The sequence below is a fragment of the Abramis brama genome (genome assembly GCF_963993115.1).
Source record: "Abramis brama genome assembly, chromosome: 16".
Taxonomy (NCBI): domain Eukaryota; kingdom Metazoa; phylum Chordata; class Actinopteri; order Cypriniformes; family Leuciscidae; genus Abramis; species Abramis brama.
In genome coordinates, this window is record NC_139978.1 from 3556013 (window position 1) to 3568385 (window position 12373).

General features: G+C 38.8%; 1 protein-coding gene across 1 annotated transcript in view; it reads right to left on the reverse strand.

The window, feature by feature from the left end:
• gnb1a (guanine nucleotide binding protein (G protein), beta polypeptide 1a) overlaps positions 1-12044 on the reverse strand; it is a 47218-nt gene extending 35174 nt beyond the window's left edge. Inside the window, exon 1 of the mRNA XM_084087114.1 lies at positions 11680-12044. The gene's annotated coding sequence lies outside the window, so the exon portion shown is untranslated. The remainder of the gene's footprint in view (positions 1-11679) is intronic.
• Positions 12045-12373: the final 329 nt, after the last annotated feature.

The window sequence follows — 12373 nt, forward strand, 5'->3', positions numbered from 1 at the left end:
CATGAGCCAAAAATACATTTTCTGGCTTTTCTCAGTCTAGGAAGCTCCAAATTAAAAAATTTCTTCACATTTCTTCTACATAAATTACCTATTTTAAATACACATTCATCTTTCCAGAGGTGAAGTATCCCTTTAAGCTCCACCACCAGTCCTAAATTCAAAATAAATAAATGAAATAAAATTAAGTTAAAATGACAAATATGCATTCATGCATGGTTATTAAGTTTTAGTTCCAATTACTAGAGTTCTATCATTAAATAATACTTGATTATCATAATATCATAATATAATGCTTGATTGACTGATTTTAAGAGTGTAAATTTAGATATTTAAAAAGCTGTGCCATTTTACAAAGATAAGCTGTTTTGGTGGAAAAATAGTATATCAGTCTGGCGAGTAACCAAAAAAATGTTCTAGCCAATGGTGATTCTATTGCCAAGGTGTGCGGAGAGGGTTGCAGGGTTCGTACAGATATTGTAAAATGAAATTCTAGGACTTTCAAAGACTTTAAGCACTACTTCTTTGGTTTTCTAGGATTACAATCAGAGGTCTCACTTATCAAACAATATCTTTATTATCTTTCAAATTCTAAAAAAGGTAAATAGATAAAAAATAAACGAATAAAAAAAAGGTACAAATAAAGTGCAGCACATGCTATAACTGTGGTTATTTTAACCATTGAAAGGATACTATGACAAAGATATCGCTTTCCTTATTCAAACTGATTTTTTTCCCTCATGAATATGATTGTTCTGAAGAATGAAAGCGGTATCACATACTTGAATATTTATATGAGCAATATTACGGTCATATGGCTATTTAAGTATATGAAAAGTATGCGAACTGGCTCTATATATTTATCAGACGGGCTGCAGTGTTAATTTTGTGTGAAAAGATTGTTTTATTTAAAAAAATAAACACTAATTTCATATATATTGTCTTACAATAATTCATGCACTTTTCAAGTACCTTTTCATAAATATGCCTGTTTTCAATGGTTTTCCAAGACTTACATTTCAAAAAGCGAAATTCAAGTATTTCAAGCACTTTATCCGAACCCTCTTCCCCTTCCTGGTCCTTCTTGTGAGCATTGCACTTGTTATCCCGGTTTCCACTGTTAACTCTGAATGTGATTTCTCAACCATGAACAAGGTAACTGCATCCCTTTGAAAAGCACAACATATAATTACACATTTCCTTTACATTACGCTGTGGTATTTTAGTTTGTTTGTTTTTGTTTTATCTTTAGGTAAACACACCTCAGAAACCAGCTTAAAGTGGAACACCTCTTCATGTCTGAGGATCTCCATAAATGGACCACAACCAGAGGCCTTCCCTTACGAAAGGGCATTAGAATATAAATAGTGTGTAAGTGTAGGAGTAAGCAAATGGAGTGTAAGTCTGTGGGAAACACACTGTCAAAACAACAAACATTTTTGGGGCCATGAAAGTTGTTTGAAAGTTTGGTGCGGGCTGGCAACTTCTTTTTAGAAAACACTGGCAGCGAAAGAGTTAATACAAAGCAAGAAAGGTCATGTGACTGTGGCTCCGTTCCAAAATGTTGTGAGCTGTCTACCTATAGGCAGTTCAGGCATCATGGGTGAGCGCAAACAGCATTTCAAAAGGTTAGCAGCATGATTATATGATCGCGCTTCTGTTGCTCCTGTTCTAAGACAGCATCACAAGTATTGTTCAGGGAGAATGCAATCCCAGAATGCACCATGTCAAGCTCAGGGAAAACGTTCATTCAAGATGGCAGATGACAAAAACGTCCATTATAAATGTATGTTTAAAAAAAATGACTTTGCATGTTACTGAATCCACAGAGCTCAAAACTAGACAAGCACGAGGTGTGGTCTATTAGCTCATGTAGAGAGTAGACAGCAGGTTTTGGAACAAAGCTCACTTCTCATGTTTACCACTGGACAACTGTAGGCCAGAATGCAACACATTTAACACTTGATCTCATCAAACTCAGATACTTCCGGCAAACCAGCGCCGGCATCTGCCTCCGACCAAACCGGTTCCTCTGGATGCTCAACTCTGTCACACATGAAATACACAGCAGTTCGACGGCACACACATCCAACATCTTCACACAGCTCATTTAAAGCACTTCCTCCATACAGTATAACGTCTGAAAACAGATGTCCTGTGAGCTCAGATGCAAGTGTTTTACGATACTGGAATTTCCAACTACGATACAGTACATTGAAAAATATCGATATCGATACCACAGGCAAACCTGCCATATATACCTCCATAGAGATCATTTGTTATCTCATTATTTTTTGATGATTTGGCTGCAATAGCTTACACACAGCACACTGAGGCTTTATTTGAATCATAGGGCTACATTTACAACAAAAAAAAAGTAAAAGTTAACAACAAAGTTTGTTTCTAGAAAATTGCGTCATCATCCACCTTAAAGGGGAAATGAAGCAGTCAATCAAGTTTACATGATTTACAAGATGGATTTCCACTATAATCCACAATTATATAAGAAACATGACAAATGTAAACATATAAAAGAAAAAAGAAAACCCGTTATATCTTTCGCGGCCAGGGCGCCACCATTGTGCAGTATTCTAACATGTGACGTCACAGGGTTGGTTGGCTTTAATAAACCCGGCTGAATGTAGGAATATCCCGACATCAAGCTGTCTACACCACGGTGTTTTGACCGCGAACAACTAACGTTAGGTACAGTCATTATTAGCTAACAGCTGTAAGCATGAACTAGCTAACGCTAACTTAGTGTTTAGCTAACTTAGTGAAGTTTATTACCACCAGACAAAAAGACGACGTCTAACGTTATATGTTAACAAACTGCACATGGAAACATTGTTCGCGATGTCTGCCATCATATTCCTGTCTCTTGTCAACACCATGTAAGTTAGCATGTATTAATATATGCATTTGAGCCGATACGGCGTGGGAACCGAGCAGTGGTACGTCGTTATGTCGAACAGCCGGTGGTGGTTTGGGGCGAAGAGCGGGTTGGCAACGCTACCTGGTGTCAGTGTGGCTGTTGTACTGCGATGCCCACCGTGTCAGAGTCCATCTGCTGTATATAACATAACGTTAGACGTCGTTAGTTGTTCGCGGTCAAAACACCGTGGTGTAGACAGTTTGATGTCGGGATATTCCTACATTCAGCCGGGTTTATTAAAGCCAACCAACCCCGTGACGTCACATGTTAGAATACTGCACAATCCCTGGCCGCGAAAGATATAACGGTTTTTCTTTTATATGTTTACATTTGTCATGTTTCTTATATAATTGTGGATTATAGTGGAAATCCATCTTGTAAATCATGTAAACTTGATTGACTGCTTCATTTCCCCTTTAAGTAAGGCAGATCAATAATATTGTTGAATATTAAATGTCCCTAACTAAGCAAGCTAAAAGCCAAGGCAACAAATAGCACAAGTAAATACAATAGAATAAAGAGACAAAATAAACAGTGCTTGAGTTTTTCAGGTCTAACAGTATTCATGTCAGAAATACTACTGAAATGAATGCAGGCTAATCAAATGTAAAACCACACTGGATAGTTTTAATTGTTAAAATGAAATGCAGATTAACGCTTACAATTAAAGTTACAAAAGTTATTCAAGTGAAGAGCAGAGAGTGATTTTTTCTTTGATTACCATGACAGACAACAGCAGGTTTATTAGGAGTTTATGCACAGATCTAATATAGTGTTACACAACATGCTTTTTCAATCAACTATTTACAGTCCAAATCGGTCCAATCCAAGTCAGCAAACCACGACTAAAGATCTGTGCACTCCTATGAAGCACCATCTTAACCCTCTGGGGACTAAGCCCTTTTTGGTCCGTTTTCTCTATTTTTACATTTGGGCTTATAAACCATATTTAATGGAGATGGAACACCATGTATTTGGTATCTATGGATTCAGAAGACCCTAAGCTAACATAAGAATGCATGTAATGTGTTTATAAAGGAAGTATGAGTAAAAAAATGTACAATAAACTAGAGAATTTCAAAAACGAAAATTTTATTTTAGTCATTTATTACTGAAAATCACACCTCACACAACAATAGTGAACAGTTTTTGAACAAAAAATATATTTTCCAAACCCTTTGCTAGACAGATATTTGTAATTGTTCAATGGCCTTATACGCAGTGGTATTACGCAACAAGGAAGTATGTATACCATATACCATTGTTTTCAGCGGAATCTGAGGAAGACGGCAAAAAAGACCGCATCTCTCTATCATTAATAGTTTTTAAGATGATTACACATTTGTAAAAGGATGCCATTTTGGGCGGTACCGCCCAATCCGTCCCGAGAGGGTTAATCGAGTCTCTCAACACTATTAAACTACTTCTGCTCATTTGTATATCTGAATATTTGGTAATATAAATCAAAAAACTTTTCATAGTGTCATATTGTATTGTGAGTTTTTGATTCATTAGCAGGATGAGTAGTTCATGGTTTTGTATCTTTGTGTATTCATCTGGAGCTGGTTTAGTTTGACTCAAGGTCAAGGACCTGGTTGAAGACTGCTGAAATCATGACAGCTGCTCAGCTTTCCATCAGGATCGGACACGTTTCTGCCGCCGTTCAGTTCAAAGCTAGCAAGATCAACAGCCTTTATTCAAAATGCAAATGGTGTGTTTTCACATGCAAAAGCATACTAGCGTAGAACCAGCGGCTTACGGTATTACACTCCCGCAGGTCGCTTTGCTTATTCAAAGCAGCACATGACGGCCTGATAACAGACGCGTATTCAAACGACCTGCGAGGAAAAGAGTGTGACAGCACGGGTCAGCCAGCACGAGCATCACTCGACACGTTAGATAGAGAAGTCGTGCCATCGTACTCGCACATGCCCAGGACAGACTGGGAGGATAACTTACAGTTCATTAAGTGAGTTGGGTGTTAGCTCAGCAACGGCTCTGATTCAGCCAGTTCATTCAGAGGAAGACTGATTTAAACCACTAACTCTTTTAGACTCTTTAAAGAGAGTCATTTGTTAGTGAATCAGACAACACTGCTCGCACTGTATGGACGACTCAACAGAAAGATGTGCGTTCATGCCAGTGTTTCACACTACACTGTTTCACACCGCCTTCAATTCAAACAGCAAACTCACATTTACAACTTTGTATGAAATTTGATTTTACTTGACACTATAGATTCAGCAGTGGCAGAGCAGGGAACACTGTTTATGGCTGAGTCCGACATCATGGACTACTTTTGTCCTTGCCTCACAGATGTAATATAACTTATGATGTTCCAGCAAATCCCTAATATGGACAGAGGCATCCAGCTATTGCTGTAGCTGAACAAAAAGAAGATAGAAATGCTTTGAGTTATTAAACATGAAGACGATAAACACACGACTGTGACAATATATGGTTTATCTGTACTCTCGGGTATTTTCATAAGAATAAAGTATAGGCCTTTTTATAATGCAATGCTAATCAATATAGCATTAATTACTGTAAAGAATACTAAAAAATATTATATTTTCTGCCTCATTCTGTGATGAGAAGCCACTTCAGATCCAAAATCAAAGTTATTTCAAACCCTCGACTGACTTTATGAAGTGATTTTAGTAAAAACGTAATGTTTTGCTTCTTAAATGCACATCTGTACTGAATCAAACTTGCACTTGCAGAACTGAAGTAGCATTTACTGAACCGATCGAGCCGCTATGAAACACTTAAAGGGATAGTTCACACAAATTAAAATTCTGTCAGTAATTACTCACATATTTTTGATGAAATCTGAGAGATTTTTGTTTTTTTGCGCACAAAAAGTATATGAAAGGCAGCTGTTTCAAACACTCCCGTGTGTGTGTTTTTGAAGAGTTAAGCATTGTAGCCAATCACAGACACATCTGTTGAGCGCATGAACGCAATGGGCAACCAGAGGTGTTTAAGTTAGTCAGAATCCACTCTCAGTTTTTATGTACCGAAATTGGTACAGAGAACCGTGAAATTTCACTGGTATTGGTGACTACTGGAAATTTGGTACCATGACAATCCTAAACTAAACACATTCATACTATACAGAAAGGACTTTTTTTAATGATTGCAAAGTAAGTTTCAAACAGCAATTTTGAGTTCATGTTTCAAGTATAAAGGGGTGATCGCCCTAGACTTTAGCATGCAAAGTTGCTTTGGACATTGTAATGAACGAGATATGTCAAGCTCCGTGATGCCATTTTTAAAATCATAAATTCAACATAAAACGAATGTAAAAATGTACGATCTATATATTCCACTGTAATGCGATGCTGCAAACCAGCAGCTTTAGAGTTTCGGGATTTTTTGCTTTTTTAATTAAGATAAAATGATGCACTGATGTTCAATATACTAACTATTGGTCATGTGTTTTCGCATAATACGAATTTGCAGGTCCAAGTGCGTCAAACTTGAACTTTTCAATGCAGTTAAGTGAAAATACTTTTTAGCATGAGCTTGTGTTTCTGATGTCCAGTATTCACATGCCCTTTTAGTCCTGAAACACTGAATCCGGTGGTCCCGGTGTGTGTGGAGCTAAACTCTGAAATGTGAGCTGACTGGATTGATTTTACTCCCATCAGAAGGCAAACATGAGCTGATGCGCTACAACCTCGTCATTCATACAGATCAGATTACGTGACGCTCTACAAATACTGACACAAACAAAAATATGCCATGAGAGTAAATGACAGCACGCAGTGGCATGAACTTTACTTAAGGATTAACAAAGATCAAATATGCTGAAAGGGCATGTCAACTGTAGAGACAGCTGGGTAAAACAGACACGAGTCAAATCAGCACTATCACTGACCAAACCCATAATCCCGAAAGCCGCCATCTACAGACGGGAACAATTTAATCCTATTCAGAGCCGCGGCTGAAAACATGAAGAGGGATAAAAAGAGATCAGGGGGAAAAACGCATTACAACAAAAGCAACGTGCGTTTTGCATCTTCTTGCATATTATAATGATGCCAATTTGAACATTTTTAAAGTCCCTCTGTGGTAAAAATCCAGCTTTTAATGTTGTTTATGTGGTGTTTTTAATATGCTTTAAGACAAACCATGCCAGGGCTTCACATTTTTGTTTTACTTGTCCATGCACAAAAGTCACTTGTCCGGGTAAAGATTTATAATTTTATCATTTATTTTTTGGTGTTTTGCTAATGCAGAATGCGAACAAACCATTGAAAGCATCCAAACACTATCAATATTAATAAAATTCAGTTGAAACAGTAGAAAGGAAAGTGTCCCAAGAATAGAGTTCTCCTTCAACAAGAAATAAGGTTCTCCAGACTCTATAATACAAAGTAAGACTTTGCGCGCTGGTGTGCAGTGTATTACCAGAGGAAGTGGTGACTCTTGTAGGTATCCTCAGTATTTGCAAGCTAGCTAGACTTTACTGTATACTATATCTAAAATAATTTTGTAGACATAACAATTAGAGATGCACCGATTACAATGTTCTAGGCCGATTCCGATTTCCCTTTTTTTAATCGAGTTTGACCTGCTGATACCGATTTAAGCCGATTCCGATTTAAGTTTTTTCTAACCTCTTTACATCACACACAAATATTTATTTTCGATATTTTCTTTAACCCTTTCACGCGTAAGTTTAAAATATTCTAACTGACACCCCCAGAGTGAGTTTTTTCGAGAACGTTCCCTTTAATGTTTCCATGGCGATGCGTCAGGCGATACACCGCAGCCACAATAATACTGTACGACAGATGTGTCGCTTTTATTTCGCTTTTCCTTTTTTATTCAAAATATTCACAAACTTGCATACCATGTCATCAACTAGCCTGTCTGATATTCCGATTCTCAAATACGTGTAAGTGAGTGTGTTTGGTCGTTTAAAAACCTTTATAAATAATCTTGATCTATAACATGAGATATATATATATATATATATATATATCGGATCTGTCACATGTGAGCAAAAAATCAGAATTTGGTCACATTTCACTGACAGTGTAAACGAGGGACGCCCTCTAATTTTACTGTCACCTTCCTCAGGGATGATTTAAGTTGTGTTCAGGTCTATATTTGAAGTTTCCAGGTCTAGTAATCTTACTGTTACCTTTCTCAGACCAAGGGGGATTATAAGAGCTGCTGCTGCTAATGTTTCAAGTTTTTCATTCAAGTACTTTACCAGATAGATTATTATATGTAGGCTTAATATTGTAGGCTAAGCCTACCCATGTAGATTTTTATTTAAAATGTATTTTGTTGCTTAATATTTCACATGCAACAGGTGAGCCAGTGCACAATTATTTTTTATGTATTTAAATTTTCTGTAGATAATTTATTTTGTTAAACTACATAAATGCCATTATCTGTACCGTATCCCAACTGTTACAATAAAACATCAATTGAGCAATATAACATGCATTTTTATTCAGTAGCCTATAAGCAATATTTAGCTTTTTATGTTAAAGACACTATTGATACGGTGAGAAATTTACATTCTCAGGAAAATAGCCGCTTATCAGTTAATCGATCGATAAGGTCAGTCAATTAATGATTAATGAATTAATCGATAATTTGCATCCCTAGTCGACACCATTGCTGAGTATTTTCTCCTTAAAACTGCAGTGAACCAAAGACAGTCTCAAAAACACGCTTTGAAATCGCTGGTGTTTCTGACGTCACAAACTACCTTGTAACCAATCAGATCAACGTGTGATCGTCAACCAGTGGATCTCTGAGCTGAGTGAGTGAGTGGAGGCGGGGCTCATTTGCATATTCATAGAACTGCGCATACTAAATGAGGCAAGGGTGTCGAGTTACATTCAAGATATTTTAAGGCATTAAGTTTTTTTTCCAGGGAAAATATGTAATTTTGGTGATCAAAGATGAGTTTTAAGGCATAAAACTGACTACAGCGGGAATACACAATTGACTACACAATGTCTCGTTCACTTGAGCTGCTCCAAATGACTTTAAGGGTAGAAAAGATACTTTAAGTTTGCGAGCACATGGCCAATGTGGTCCGGTTGAAGATACAGATGAACGCTCTTGCGCTGGTCTTGCAGTAACAACTCAATGGTTAAATTCAATTGCCGCTGATATTAAACCTGATTCAGGCAAGTTGCTCAGCAAGATTCACTTTAGACTGCCGTTTCACCATGACAGAAGCTGACCTAAAAGAGAAAATCAACCATAAAAGACAACATTTGTCATAAAAGACAACAAGGTTCCCGCTAAACCCCCCCGAGAACGCGGCACTGGGTTACGAGACAGGATTCTTTTCTGCGGCTTTTCTATTTGGCGTAGAAACGATTTTCACTCAGAAATAGCTAGTAAATTTAAGACTGAAATAGAGGTCTCTTCTAAAATGTACTTTAATAATCTTTTTAACTTTTTACAGTGCAGTAACGTGCAGTACAGTGCTGCCATATTTGACACTTTCTGTGGACCGGTGACGTGAATCAAGCGCCCTGGGGGGATTTAAGCCGGTGTGAGAGTTATAAAGGAAAAGGTTTTCTTCTGAGACTTTGTTTGCGCTCTTTCATGAGTCCTGTGAATGTTTGCAGGGGCTTTTATTTCATTCTGACGCTGACGTTTTGTTACATAAGACACAAAGCGCAGCCCACCTTACAGCTCAAATCCCTCTAAATATGATGGATGTGCAGGTCCATCAATGTTCAGACATTGTTTTGCAAAAATTGCTGTTTAAAATGTATTAAACGCAGCTAAATTGGTAGCTGAAAACCATCTAATTAGCCAAAATATTGTCATGTCAAATTTTCTGAATGATGTCAAATTGAACCGAGCAGCAGATTCTGTGAGAGTTTACTACATCTATACAGCTTTGTTTTCCGTGTATCTGCTCCAACACACTGTGCTGAATTATGGGAATAAATAACAACTTACAGTACATGATGTGTCTTTCATGGTACATCTTGTACATTGATCAGATTAAAGATATTTTAGACAGTTTGAATGCACCCTCCAACCCTGCAAGATCACTTTGTTTTGTTTTTCCCTACGGATTTGGAAATATAGGCCTAATTAATTTCCATGACCATGGGAATCCTTTCATATTGATTGTGTGTTCAAGTCGACATGAAACAGAAGTTGTGCGCGTCTTTTCTTCTCTATTGTGTATATCCGAGTGAAACACTTCTGGAACAAGAACAAATGTAGGGCGGGGCTTGATTTTATCTGTGGGGATTTTGATTGGATGGTTGTGGTTTGCTATTGGCTGATCTCATGTGAGTGACAGGTTGCCCCGCCCACATCTTCAGAGAAGAGAAGAGAAGCTGCGAGAGGAAGATTCTGATTCAACATTACCAGGAACATGAAATAATAAATAAATAAAAAGATGTGCATGGATAAATCATTTATATAATAAACACTGCAATATTCCATAAAAACCAGTTCATTTTGATTTCATAGTGACTAAGAATCAGGTGTGTGAAGTGTGATTCATGAACACCCTGCAGAGTTCAGCTCCAAACTGAACGAAACTGAAACCAGCCAATTATATCGTCAAGATTCCTGAAAATACAGGACGGTAACCCTGTGACTGTGATTTATAGAAATTATATGAGAGCATTAATGTTTCAGATGTGCGTGTGGTAAGATATACAAGTGTGTTTTGAGTGACAGCTGTATAAGAACCGAGGCTATTTGAGCGTATATGTAATGTTTTTTAGCAGTGTATGAGAGCATGCGTGATGTGTGAGTGTGTGTGTGAGGCAGGGCTGTGTCTTCATCAGTCGCCATCTTGTTGGCTGCAGCAGCTGTAGGCCGTGAACACACACACATACACACTCACTGAGCACATAAACACACTAGTGCTGACACACACACACACGCGCGCGTGCGCGTCCATGTTTCAGCAGGACAGTAGATGCGCTTTAAACGGACACCGGCATTATTACATACAATCACAGCAATATGATTGCGAACTGTGATGAAACACACTGATGCTGCTCTTCCTCATTGACATTTCCGCCACGAACACAACCATAAATCACTCGTACACAACACACACACACACGTTAAACAGATCGAGAAAATCCCATTAACTCCCGTTTAAGGTCGTTAAAAGCACAGGCTCAGGGTTAAAAACCAATCAAAGAAGCACTTCGATCACACACACACACACATCCGCGAGAGTCCGGTGTCTGAGCGCTTCATCGAGGATTTATCATGGAGAAAGATGATATTTAAACGCACAAACAGTGCGACTCCATGATGAAGTGAAGTGGGGGAGGTAGTTTGGCTTTATCCTCCATCTTCACTGTCCATTTCATCATCATCATCATCTGCACCAATGCAGGCTTAAAATACTCAGCAAACCAGGATTTACATTTAAATATTCAAACGAAGGGACCGTTTGACACCGTTGTAACGGAAATGCGAGTGCCCGACGGCAGAAATCACCTGACAGTGTTTAACGTGAATATGGAGCCCGATTATGAGTGCTGCTAGTCAGCTAACAGCACATCTCTGCCACATGACCGTGATTTGAGGAAGTTAACACATACTAAACCACTTATGTGGCCTAGTAATTTGGTATTTGCAGCTCATATTGACAAATAAAGCCACAGTGACTGTTAAATGTGTTTGTGTGAGTCCAGCAGCGGCCCCCACCCCAACCGAACCCCACAGCAGCCGAATACAGGCAAGCAGGCGACCGTTAAGAGAAGACCAACACTGACCTGTGTTTCGTCGGAACAGTTCGTTGTGTATGTATCATTGACTGTAAACAGCGAAGAGGGCTCCACAGCTGCCCGACCCGCAGACAGTCCGTCAGTCAGTCAGCGGAGAGCGGCACTCCCCGAACCCGCAGCCGCGACAGCTGCAACCGCGCCGATTCTTGCCCAAATAACGCAAGCTTCACGCAAACGCCTTGTGGTAAACGTGACCAACAAACGCTCGGTCCAAATTTAGCCTTTCTGTACGTCCCACGCGCGTCGTTCTCCGGTGCTGGAGTGGTTCTTCTGCGTTCCGTGTGTCAGGCTCTCGCTCCGGCCATCAGACAGCAGAGATGGGCGCGGTGAGTGACCCTGCTCTCAGGGCTGGGAAACCCCACGCTGCGCCTGCGTCACCACGCAACGGATTCGACTGTTTTGGCGCGAAATCACGTTTTGGATATTTTAAAGGGTTAGTTCACCCAAAAAATGAAAAATATGGCAGTAATTACTCGCCCTCATGTTGTTCCAACCCCGTAAGACACAAATTAAGATATTTTTGATGAAATCTGAGAGCTGTCTCACTCCTTCATAGGCTGCTAGGTAATGATATCTGCCATCCCAGACACTAAAATATATGCAATTGTTTTGGATGAATGAATATATGAATTTGAATACCTAAATCATGTCAGGGAGCCTTTTAAAAATCACTTTGAGACTA